This window comes from Podarcis erhardii (genome assembly GCF_964252035.2).
Source record: "Podarcis erhardii genome assembly, chromosome: 16".
Classification (NCBI taxonomy): Eukaryota; Metazoa; Chordata; class Lepidosauria; order Squamata; family Lacertidae; genus Podarcis; species Podarcis erhardii.
In genome coordinates, this window is record NC_138514.1 from 24,092,880 (window position 1) to 24,102,057 (window position 9,178).

At 49.5% G+C, this 9,178-nt stretch overlaps 1 long non-coding RNA gene across 3 annotated transcripts; it reads right to left on the reverse strand.

Moving 5' to 3' along the window:
- Positions 1–665: 665 nt before the first annotated feature.
- Positions 666–6,267, reverse strand: LOC309331662. Of its 3 annotated transcripts, XR_014151934.1 has the most exons (4): positions 6,188–6,267; positions 4,818–4,928; positions 4,274–4,398; positions 2,913–3,345 (listed from the first exon to the last, which is right to left on the reverse strand). It is a non-coding gene; the product is annotated as an uncharacterized lncRNA (long non-coding RNA). The 3 variants fall into 3 exon arrangements; XR_014151933.1 differs by lacking the exons at positions 2,913–3,345; positions 6,188–6,267 and adding an exon at positions 666–1,287 and having other exon boundaries at positions 4,818–5,075; XR_014151935.1 differs by lacking the exon at positions 6,188–6,267 and having other exon boundaries at positions 4,818–5,075.
- Positions 6,268–9,178: the final 2,911 nt, after the last annotated feature.

Here is a 9,178-nt window from a genome sequence, read left to right on the forward strand (position 1 = left end):
CGCTCTGCTCAGTAGGACTCACCTCTGTCCACCCGTTGTATGCACAGAAAATTGTAGGTCTTCTTGCCAAGTAAATATGCGCTCCTGTCAAGATTGGAGCGTTGCTCAGGATAATGTACAATCGGTGTGCCCTCACCCTGAACCATGCTAGCTGGGGCTTGTGGGAACTGTATTTCCCCAAAAGACCTAGAGAGCAGTAGGTTGGTATGTACAGCAGAGTCTTTCCCCTTATCTTCCCAATAACCCTGTAAGGTAGCTCAATGCTGAGAGACAAATAAGCGGCCCAAGATCACCCAGGAAATGATGTGGCTGAGAAAGGATTTAGACCTCTCCAGTCTTCAGCCCAGACATCATCCACCACACCACAGCCAAAGTTTCCACTGTCTCTAATCTTGCATGGTGGTGAATCAATAGGTGGAGCTGCTGCCGCCCCCTTCATATTATGTTTAGAACGCTGCAACTGGTTTCCCTTTGCCCAGAATATTTTAACTGCTGTAGAATGTTTTTGCTTTGTTTTTAAAGTGTGCATCAGTTTGCAACTCTGGGCTCCTTTGGGAGAAAGGGAGGGATATAGATAGTGATGCTGGTGATGACGACGACAACAACAACAACAGTTAGTTGCAGCCAGAACTGGTGTGCCAGTCACGGGTAAAGTACCTTGACGCTTCCTGAATCAAAAGTCAGTGTTTTGTCCCCGCACATGGTTTATTCTTTTGCAGAACTCTCTCCTCCCTTCAAACTCCAATGAAGAATTAACCACCAGCAATTTGCATTCTAAAGGAAACTTGAACATCTCCACAGGCCTCTATATATACCCAGCAGCTATCTCCATCTCTGCTTGTAAACCTTTGGGGTGCTGACAAATGACTGAGACAAGCCTGTGAAATTTAGAATCAGCTGCCTTGCCATTCATGCCTTAAAAAGAGAGTCATCTCACTGACGCCACATGGGCCTCTTTGAGCTGTGGCTTCTCCTTCCTGGCTTGTTTCTGTGTCCTGCTATATCCCCTGCTGCTGTTGCTGCTGCTCTGACTGGTGTTCTTGACTTGGAACCCAGATATCTCGTAGTGAATTGTTCCTGAAGACCCCGAGGCAGAAGCTTCTTTCATAATTGGAAGTGCTCAGCTGCAAAGCACTCAGCCTGCACACAACACACACACACACGGCTTATATTTTTTAACGCAAGCGGTTTCAAAGCAGATGTTGCAGCAGCGGGAAGCGGATACTAGAGAGGGTGTTGTGCACTCTGGCGGAGCTCAGGTGCTGTCTTTTGAGGAACTTTGCATTGCTGGAGAACAGGAATAATAATAATAATAATAATAATAATAATAATAATAATAATAATAAGGCCTTGTTTTCCCTTGGAGAAAAGCTCCTTTGTGGAAGGTGAAATAAAAAATTTAAGGTCTTATAAATATAATAAATGTTCATAATTGTACCAACCAAGCGCAGACATAGATGTGTGGACCACATGTCTGGAGCAGCACATGAGGACCGCCCTGAAACCATTTTCAAATGTTTCCTCTGCAAGGAGGGAGGAGGTGGGGGAGCCTCCCCATTGTCTTTTTGTTCACAAATCCTGTCTTAAGGGTATGTCTGTGTATGAATAGGGTGAGCCTGTGACCTGGCTCAGAAGCTAAGTATTTGTCATTAATAAAGACTGGCCAGCCTCCCCAGGGTATCCAATCAAGTCAGCATTAACAGGTAACCTGCCAGACAGGAGGTAAACAACTCACTCAGATTTCTGTTGTAGACCGCCTTTTCTGTGATGTAGGTATGATGTATCGGGGGGGTCTTGAGCTACACCCCTTCTGTGATGTAGGTATGATGTTTCTGGGGGTGGTCTTGGACTCCAAGGCGGGCAATTTAAAATGTCCATATAAGGGCAGACACACCTTTGTTCTGGGTCCTCCTCCTTTCCTGCGTGTGAGGGGAGCACCCTGTTGAAACAGTTCAATAAAGATCAGGCTTACTAGCTGCTTTGCTTCTCAATATTCTCTGGTTAGCCTCTGTTATTTTCTCCGACCAATGGAGAACCTGCAAAGGACTCTATAAGGGCTCTTGTGTCCCCCATAAGGGAATAAGGGCAGATTTAACATTTATTACAAAGGAGTTCCACCCCGCCACCGACAACCTTCAGCCTGGAGACATGAAAAACGTCCTCCTTGCCAGATCCTCAGTCTCTCTTTCTGTATAGCTGTATAGCTCAGCGGCAGAACATCTGCTGCACATGCATAAAGTCCTAGGTCCAATCACTGGCAACATCTCCAGGTAGGGCTAGGATGGTCCCTTGCCTGAACTACTGGAGAGGTGCGGCAGTTCCTGTAGGCAACCCTGAGTCAAATCAACCAACCTGTGACTCAGGATAAGGCAGATTCTTGTGGCCCCAAAAAACCACAGGAATGGGGTCTATATAACTGGTGGATTTGTGGCCTGAACTACAGAGGGGGTTGGCGTCTGGCCACAAATCCTCAGGTAGTCATTCTTCTCGGCATCTGTCCCAGGAATGGGTTGGCCCTGTTGTGACACTGTTGTTCCCTGATGGACTTAGATAATCTCTGGGGGGAATTTTTACTCATAGCACTCTATACCTTACAAAGCCCACTTGCTGCTGAGCCAGGTTCAAGCTTCTTGAATTAATTCACAACGTGGTTCCGCGGTACTTCACGGATCGCTTGAACCCTTCTATCGTTGCTCGAGCACTGAGATAATCTGCAAGAGTGTCGCTGGGCGTCCTCTGAGTTAGCAAGGCTCATTTGACAACAAAAAGGAACCAAGCCTTTGGTGTCATTGGCCCAGCCCTGTGGAACTCTCTGCCACTAGAGATTCAGCAAGAACCCGCATTTAAACACCCGCTGAAAACTTTGCTGTTCTGCCAGGCAATTAAGAACACATCGCCCACAGTGGTTAACTGATGTCTGCTTTTAGCCTTTTAATATGAATTTGTATTGTACAGTTTTAAGTTTTTATTGCTGTAAACCAGTTTGATATATATTTTTAATGATGCAACAGTATACAGATATTTTTATAAACATCAGGGTGGTGCCCTGAAAATGGATGTTTTCTGCTGTTGCCTGGGTGGCATTCTAGGATGCTGTTCCTCTGCCTTCTATGAAAATCATCCATCAGTTGTTTCAGAGGTCTTGTAAAGACATTCCTTTTTGTGCAGGCTCCATGACCCATAAGATCAGACCTCGCTACTACCGAATCTCTGTGTTTATAATAACGTTTTGTTGCTTTTTTTGTCTGCATCCCTGTTTTTATGGCCCTCTGCCTCTTCTTGTAACAGTAATTTGTTTTAAACTGTTTTTAATACTGTGTTCTTAAATTGCCCCAGGACCTCATGCTGGAAATCAAAACAAACAAACAAACAAACAGCAACAATATGTTGCATCCCACTGAAATTAATGGATGTAAGCTAGCCATGTCTATTAATTTCAATGGGTCAACTGCAAATAGGGCTATTAATGGATGATGGTGACTTGGAGGTATTAAAATATTAGGTGGTTTTAAAAATACTTATAAATGGAACGGTTTGGGGAACAGTAGCAGGGGAAGATCAGGGAAAGCAAGGAAGAAAAAATGCTTTTGATGATATGGCCTACATATAGAGATGAATCCCTTGTATCTACGATAAAAACTGCCTTACAAATGCTGCCTACTGGATGGGTGGCAACGATTAAGTTTCTTCGGGAGGCAATGTTTGTGCGTCATACATTCTCAGTTATCACAGCCTTGCCGCTCATGAAATGAGTAACCACAACAAACAAGCGATGAGGAACAATAAAAAGGTGACTTCAGGATGCCTTAAGAAAAAGGCCTGTCGGCACAGGTTCATTTCATAGTGTCTGGATGAACAGCCGGTGAATCAGGCCCCAAAGGACTTGGTTTTCCGGAAAGAGGGTAGAAAGAGAACAAAACAAACTCCCCCCAAACCTGGGCTTGTACGACTGCGCCTCCAAGTTCTGTGGCCTATGGGGTAACTTTCTGGTTGCAGGAACCTTGCGTTTTATTGATTTATCACGATGCATGGCTCAAGACCCCAGCAAGCGATGGCCCAGGGATTCCAGTGCTGTATTACCAGGGTTCAGTTTCTTGCAGAATGCACTCACTGCAGACTGGCTAATCTCTGCCAATATTTGCATTTATTTACAAGTATGCTTTATGAGCATGGGTGGAGGCTCACAGCTTAAACCAGACACCCCAGACATCTTGCATAGCTCGATTGAGCTCTCTGCCCCTCACCCTGATCTTGAGAAGTTTGCAGTGCTTACCACGTTCCTTAGAGGAGAGGACTGCCCTAATATATTTTGCAGCTTGAGGAAGGGTGGCCATCTTTGCAGAGGACCTCTGTTTGTAGGGCTGCCTGGTCCCACGTCCTGTTTCAACAAAAATAACCCTGAGAAAAGAGAGTAAGGGCTGGCAAACAGCTAAGTGGGTCGCAGGCACCCCCACTTTGGTGAGATGCAGTGTATTTTTGTTTGTTTGTTTGTTTATAGGCTAGATTCAACTAATCCCGTGCACTAGCAGAAGCCAGAGCAAGGATGCTGCTAAAGCAACAGGGATTTCCTCTGCTCCCCTCATGCACAACCCCCCCCAAACTGCTCTGGAGTGCCAGGAGAACCCCCAGAACAGCACACAAGGGAGATCATTCTGTTTGGCAAGCAGAAATTGATGGAATGATTCCATGATGCCATATTGAATTTCACTCAAGCTTTCTAAACATGCACCTATGCATATACATCAGCACAGGGAAATGTTATATAAATCTGTGCCCTCTTTCGGAGGGCTGCAAAAACCAAGAATGGCGTCCCTCACCTTCCCATGTTCAGAAGCTGACTAGACTGGCTGTTGAATCACTGCTGGAGATGGTGACAGGACATCATCTTGCCACCCTGGACTCCTTTTGGAGGGAGGGAGGCACATAAACTGGATAAAGAAATAAATAAATCTTCCATTGCACCTGAGAGCAGCAGGCTAGTTCAGGAGGCGAAGGTTCAGTCCTTGTGTGGCACAGACACCTCTGGTCTCCAACACCTCACAGCCGCTTCCTAGACTCTACCACCCGAGGCAGCCAGCTCACTCTACCCAATAGTAGGGCCCTGCCCTGCCCCAGCCCCTGAGCAAAGCCTCTCACTTTATTTGGATAGAGCCGCCAATTCACATTGTTCTCTGCAGGATGACACAAACAGGAAGGCAAGGCTTTGCCTGCAGGAGCTTACAGTTAAAAATGTGTTGACAATGCAGGAAGGCAAAATTATGCACGACGTGGAGAAAGTTGACAGAGGAATGTTTTTTCTCCCTGTCTCGGAACACTCATGGACGTCCAATGAAGCTGAATGTTGGAAGATTCGGGGCAGATAAATGCAAGGACTTCTTTGTGCAGCGCCTAGTTGAACTATGGAACTCCTTCCTACAGGAGGCAGTGATGGCCACCAAACCTAGATGACTTTAAAAGGCCACTGGACAAATTCTGGCAGGAGAGAGCTATCGAGGGCAACTAGCCACAATGGCTACGCCCTGCTTCCACGGGAGGGGAGAGGGCTCTTGTGCTCGAATTCTGCTTGCGGGTTTGCCACAGGCATCTGGTTGGACAGTGTCAGAACAGGTTGCTAGACCAGAGGGGCCATTGGCCTGATCCAGCGAGCATTATGTTCTGGTGTGTGCGTGTGTCAGCAGGGTAGGGAAGAGATAAGAGGATAGAGGGAAGGGTGGGGAAAGGCAGAGGCTGCGAGGGTGAGCTCTTTCCACAGATGTGTCCGTTGCTGTTCCATGTACAGTGGTACCTCGGGTTATATATGCTTCAGGTTACATCCGCTTCAGGTTACAGACTCCGCTAACCCAGAAATAATACCTCAGGTTAAGAACTTTGCTTCAGGATGAGAACAGAAATTGCGCGGCGGCAGCGGGAGGCCCCATTAGCTAAAGTGGTGCTTCAGGTTAAGAACAGTTTCAGGTTAAGAACGGACCTCCAGAACGAATTAAGTACGTAACCAGAGGTACCACTGTACTATTACTCCTTTGGTTACTTCCATGCATTGTATTCCTCGTGAGCAGGGCTGAACTGTCAGGCAGCGAGAAGAGTGGCCTCACGGAGAAAACCAGGCCGAACAAAGAGAATTCCTCCCGTCTCATTAAGAAGCGAGTCATGATTTTGCTGGCTAAGTGCTATTTTTCATGTGGCATACATTATGGCCCACTTTGAAGGCCAGACCACGGTCGCTTCTGCTAGGGAGCTGGCCCAGACTCAATTTCCCTTCTCCCCCTCGTCGTTGGTGAGCTCTTTGTGCTTCTGCAAAAGTATCACAGATTCCACTCAGGAAGTGATACGTAGAAAATAAGGAGGCAGCACTTGTCGGCTTTAAGGAGCCTGCTCCCCGCGACAGGATCATCGTAATCCATCAGCATAATAGATAACATAAGCCACTATTAGCCTTTAAAAAAATATTTTAATTAAAATACCTGCCTGGCGTTAGCCAGTTTGAAAGCCAGATTAATGGTGCGCTTTAGAGTGAGAATGCAAAATAGAAGGAAAGAGGTCTTCAGGTGTCAGGGGGCCCAGAGGATTCTCAGCACCGCGCCCCGTTCTCCACTTACAGACCTGCCCTACAGGGCAAATGGGGAGCTGCCCCACCAACCCCAAAATTCCAGGCACATCTGCCTTCTTATTTGCAACCTGGCCAGGGGGTCTCACTCCTGCCTGCAAGCTTCCTCTTCGGTCTCAATGATGCTTTTGCAAAACCCATCAGGCCAGAGAACAGGGACAAAACTAGACTCAGTTGACTCTGGCGCCCCCTACAGTTGGGCTCCCTGCCGTCCATCCTACCAGTTGCAACGGGCACAAGACACCACTGCCGAGGGCAGTGCTACATGGAGAATGGATTTCAGTTGAGACAGTATGCATTTAAATCCCGCCTTTTTATCCAAGGAGCCCAAGGTGTTGTACACAGTTCTTCCCCTGCTCATTTAATCCCCACAACAACCCTGTGAGGTAGGTGAAAGTGAGAGGAAGCGACTGGCCCAAAGTCATGCAGTGAGCTTCATGGCTGAGTAGGGATTTGAACTCTGGCCTTCTGGGTTCTAGTCTGACGCTGTTGGGCTACAACTCCCATCATTCCTAGCCAGCATGGGCAGTGGTCAGGGATGATGGGAGTTGTAGTTTAAGAACATATGGGGGGGGGCCTAAGGTTGAGATATAGACTGCTCTACCTACTATGCCACATTGGCTATAAAGTGAAACAGTGGTGATGTGGAGAGGGAATGTAGGAAGGAACAGCTACAGAACTATTTTTTGGAGCAAAAGCAAATGCTATCATCTGCTGTAGCACCAGGGAAATTGATGATCCTTCCTTGCTCTGGCAAGTGAATGAGGCGATAAAGCCACTTCCGGGCCTGCCCCAGGAGGTGGGGTTGCGGGCTTCACGCCCACCCCACGTGAGCGGGGGCTGGCTCCAGCCCCCGCGAGACTAGGGGATTCCCCATCGGGCCTGCCCCCCCTAGCCAGCCAATCAGCTGGATGGCTGGGGGGCGTGGCTTGCCCTATTTAGGGCCAGCGCGGAGGGGGCTCGCCCTCTTTTCACCGGCTCGCCCCCACGAGAGAGAGGGCCCCCCGGATGCTTTGCTCATACAATTGGGTGAAAATGACATAGCCTATAGAAAGGCGGTCGATTTGCAGTGGCACATAGTTAGAGACTTGGAGGAGCTTAAGGCCGCTTACCCAAACCTCACAATCATTTGGGCCTCCTTGATGGAGAGGCGGGTTTGGAGAGATGGCAGGTGCCCGATTGCCATAAATGGGGCGAGGAAAGCCGTGGATCGGGCGGTGGTGCGTAGAGTGGCAGCCCTGGGGGGAAAGGTCATACGACACCCGGGCATTCATTTCAACTGTGAGGCCCTCTACCGGCTTGATGGCGTGCATCTGTTGGATGCTGGAAATGATATATGGCTGAAGGACATAGCTATGGGGATAAGGGATTGGTTTCAGGCATGAGAGTATTGGTGGCGAGCGTTGCTCGTGTGGCGGTAGGCATTGGTAAGAAGGGGTTAAGACGATGTGTGGGGGGGGAGGAACGCCATCACCTCCCCCCAGCGAGCGAAGGGTGGTCCGTTAAAGGACCCCGGGGGGCGGGGCCCTGTCCGAAGCCTATGGAGGTGTGGGCCAAAGGCACGCCCCAGAGCGGTGACCCGGGGGAGCTCCTAGCAGACGTGCCTCGCGGGAGTCTCCCCCGATATAAGGTTAACCCTTCCCCGTGTCTCCAGCAAATGGGCTGGAGCCGGATAGCCGTTAGGACCAATGCCTATGCCAATGCCTCTCATTCCTGAATTCAATAAAGTTGTGGCCTAATTCGCCCAATTAACCTTACATACGTTGTCTTGTGTCTTTATTTATCCTGGTGGGGGCGGGAACTTGCCACGCAAAGCCACTTCCGGGCCTGCCCCAGGAGGTGGGGTTGCGGGCTTCACGCCCACCCCACGTGAGCGGGGGCTGGCTCCAGCCCCCGCGAGACTAGGGGATTCCCCGTCGGGCCTGCCCCCCCTAGCCAGCCAATCAGCTGGATGGCTGGGGGGCGTGGCTTGCCCTATTTAGGGCCAGCGGGAGGGGGCTCGCCCTCTTTTCACCGGCTCGCCCCCACGTTTTCCCACCCTCCCTCCCTTTAAGTAGGATAGGCTTAGGCAGGCCTTTGACATTGCTATGGACTTCGGTCTGTCGCCGCAAGGGGCATGGTAGGAATTTTTCCCAATTGGCAACTTCGGGCCTTTTGGGTTTTCGCCTACCTCGTAGCAACTCGTCACAACTTCTCGGCATTGGCGGTAGGCATTGGTAAGAAGGGGTTAAGACGATGTGTGGGGGGGGAGGAACGCCATCACCTCCCCCCAGCGAGCGAAGGGTGGTCCGTTAAAGGACCCCGGGGGGCGGGGCCCTGTCCGAAGCCTATGGAGGTGTGGGCCAAAGGCACGCCCCAGAGCGGTGACCCGGGGGAGCTCCTAGCAGACGTGCCTCGCGGGAGTCTCCCCCGATATAAGGTTAACCCTTCCCCGTGTCTCCAGCAAATGGGCTGGAGCCGGATAGCCGTTAGGACCAATGCCTATGCCAATGCCTCTCATTCCTGAATTCAATAAAGTTGTGGCCTAATTCGCCCAATTAACCTTACATACGTTGTCTTGTGTCTTTATTTATC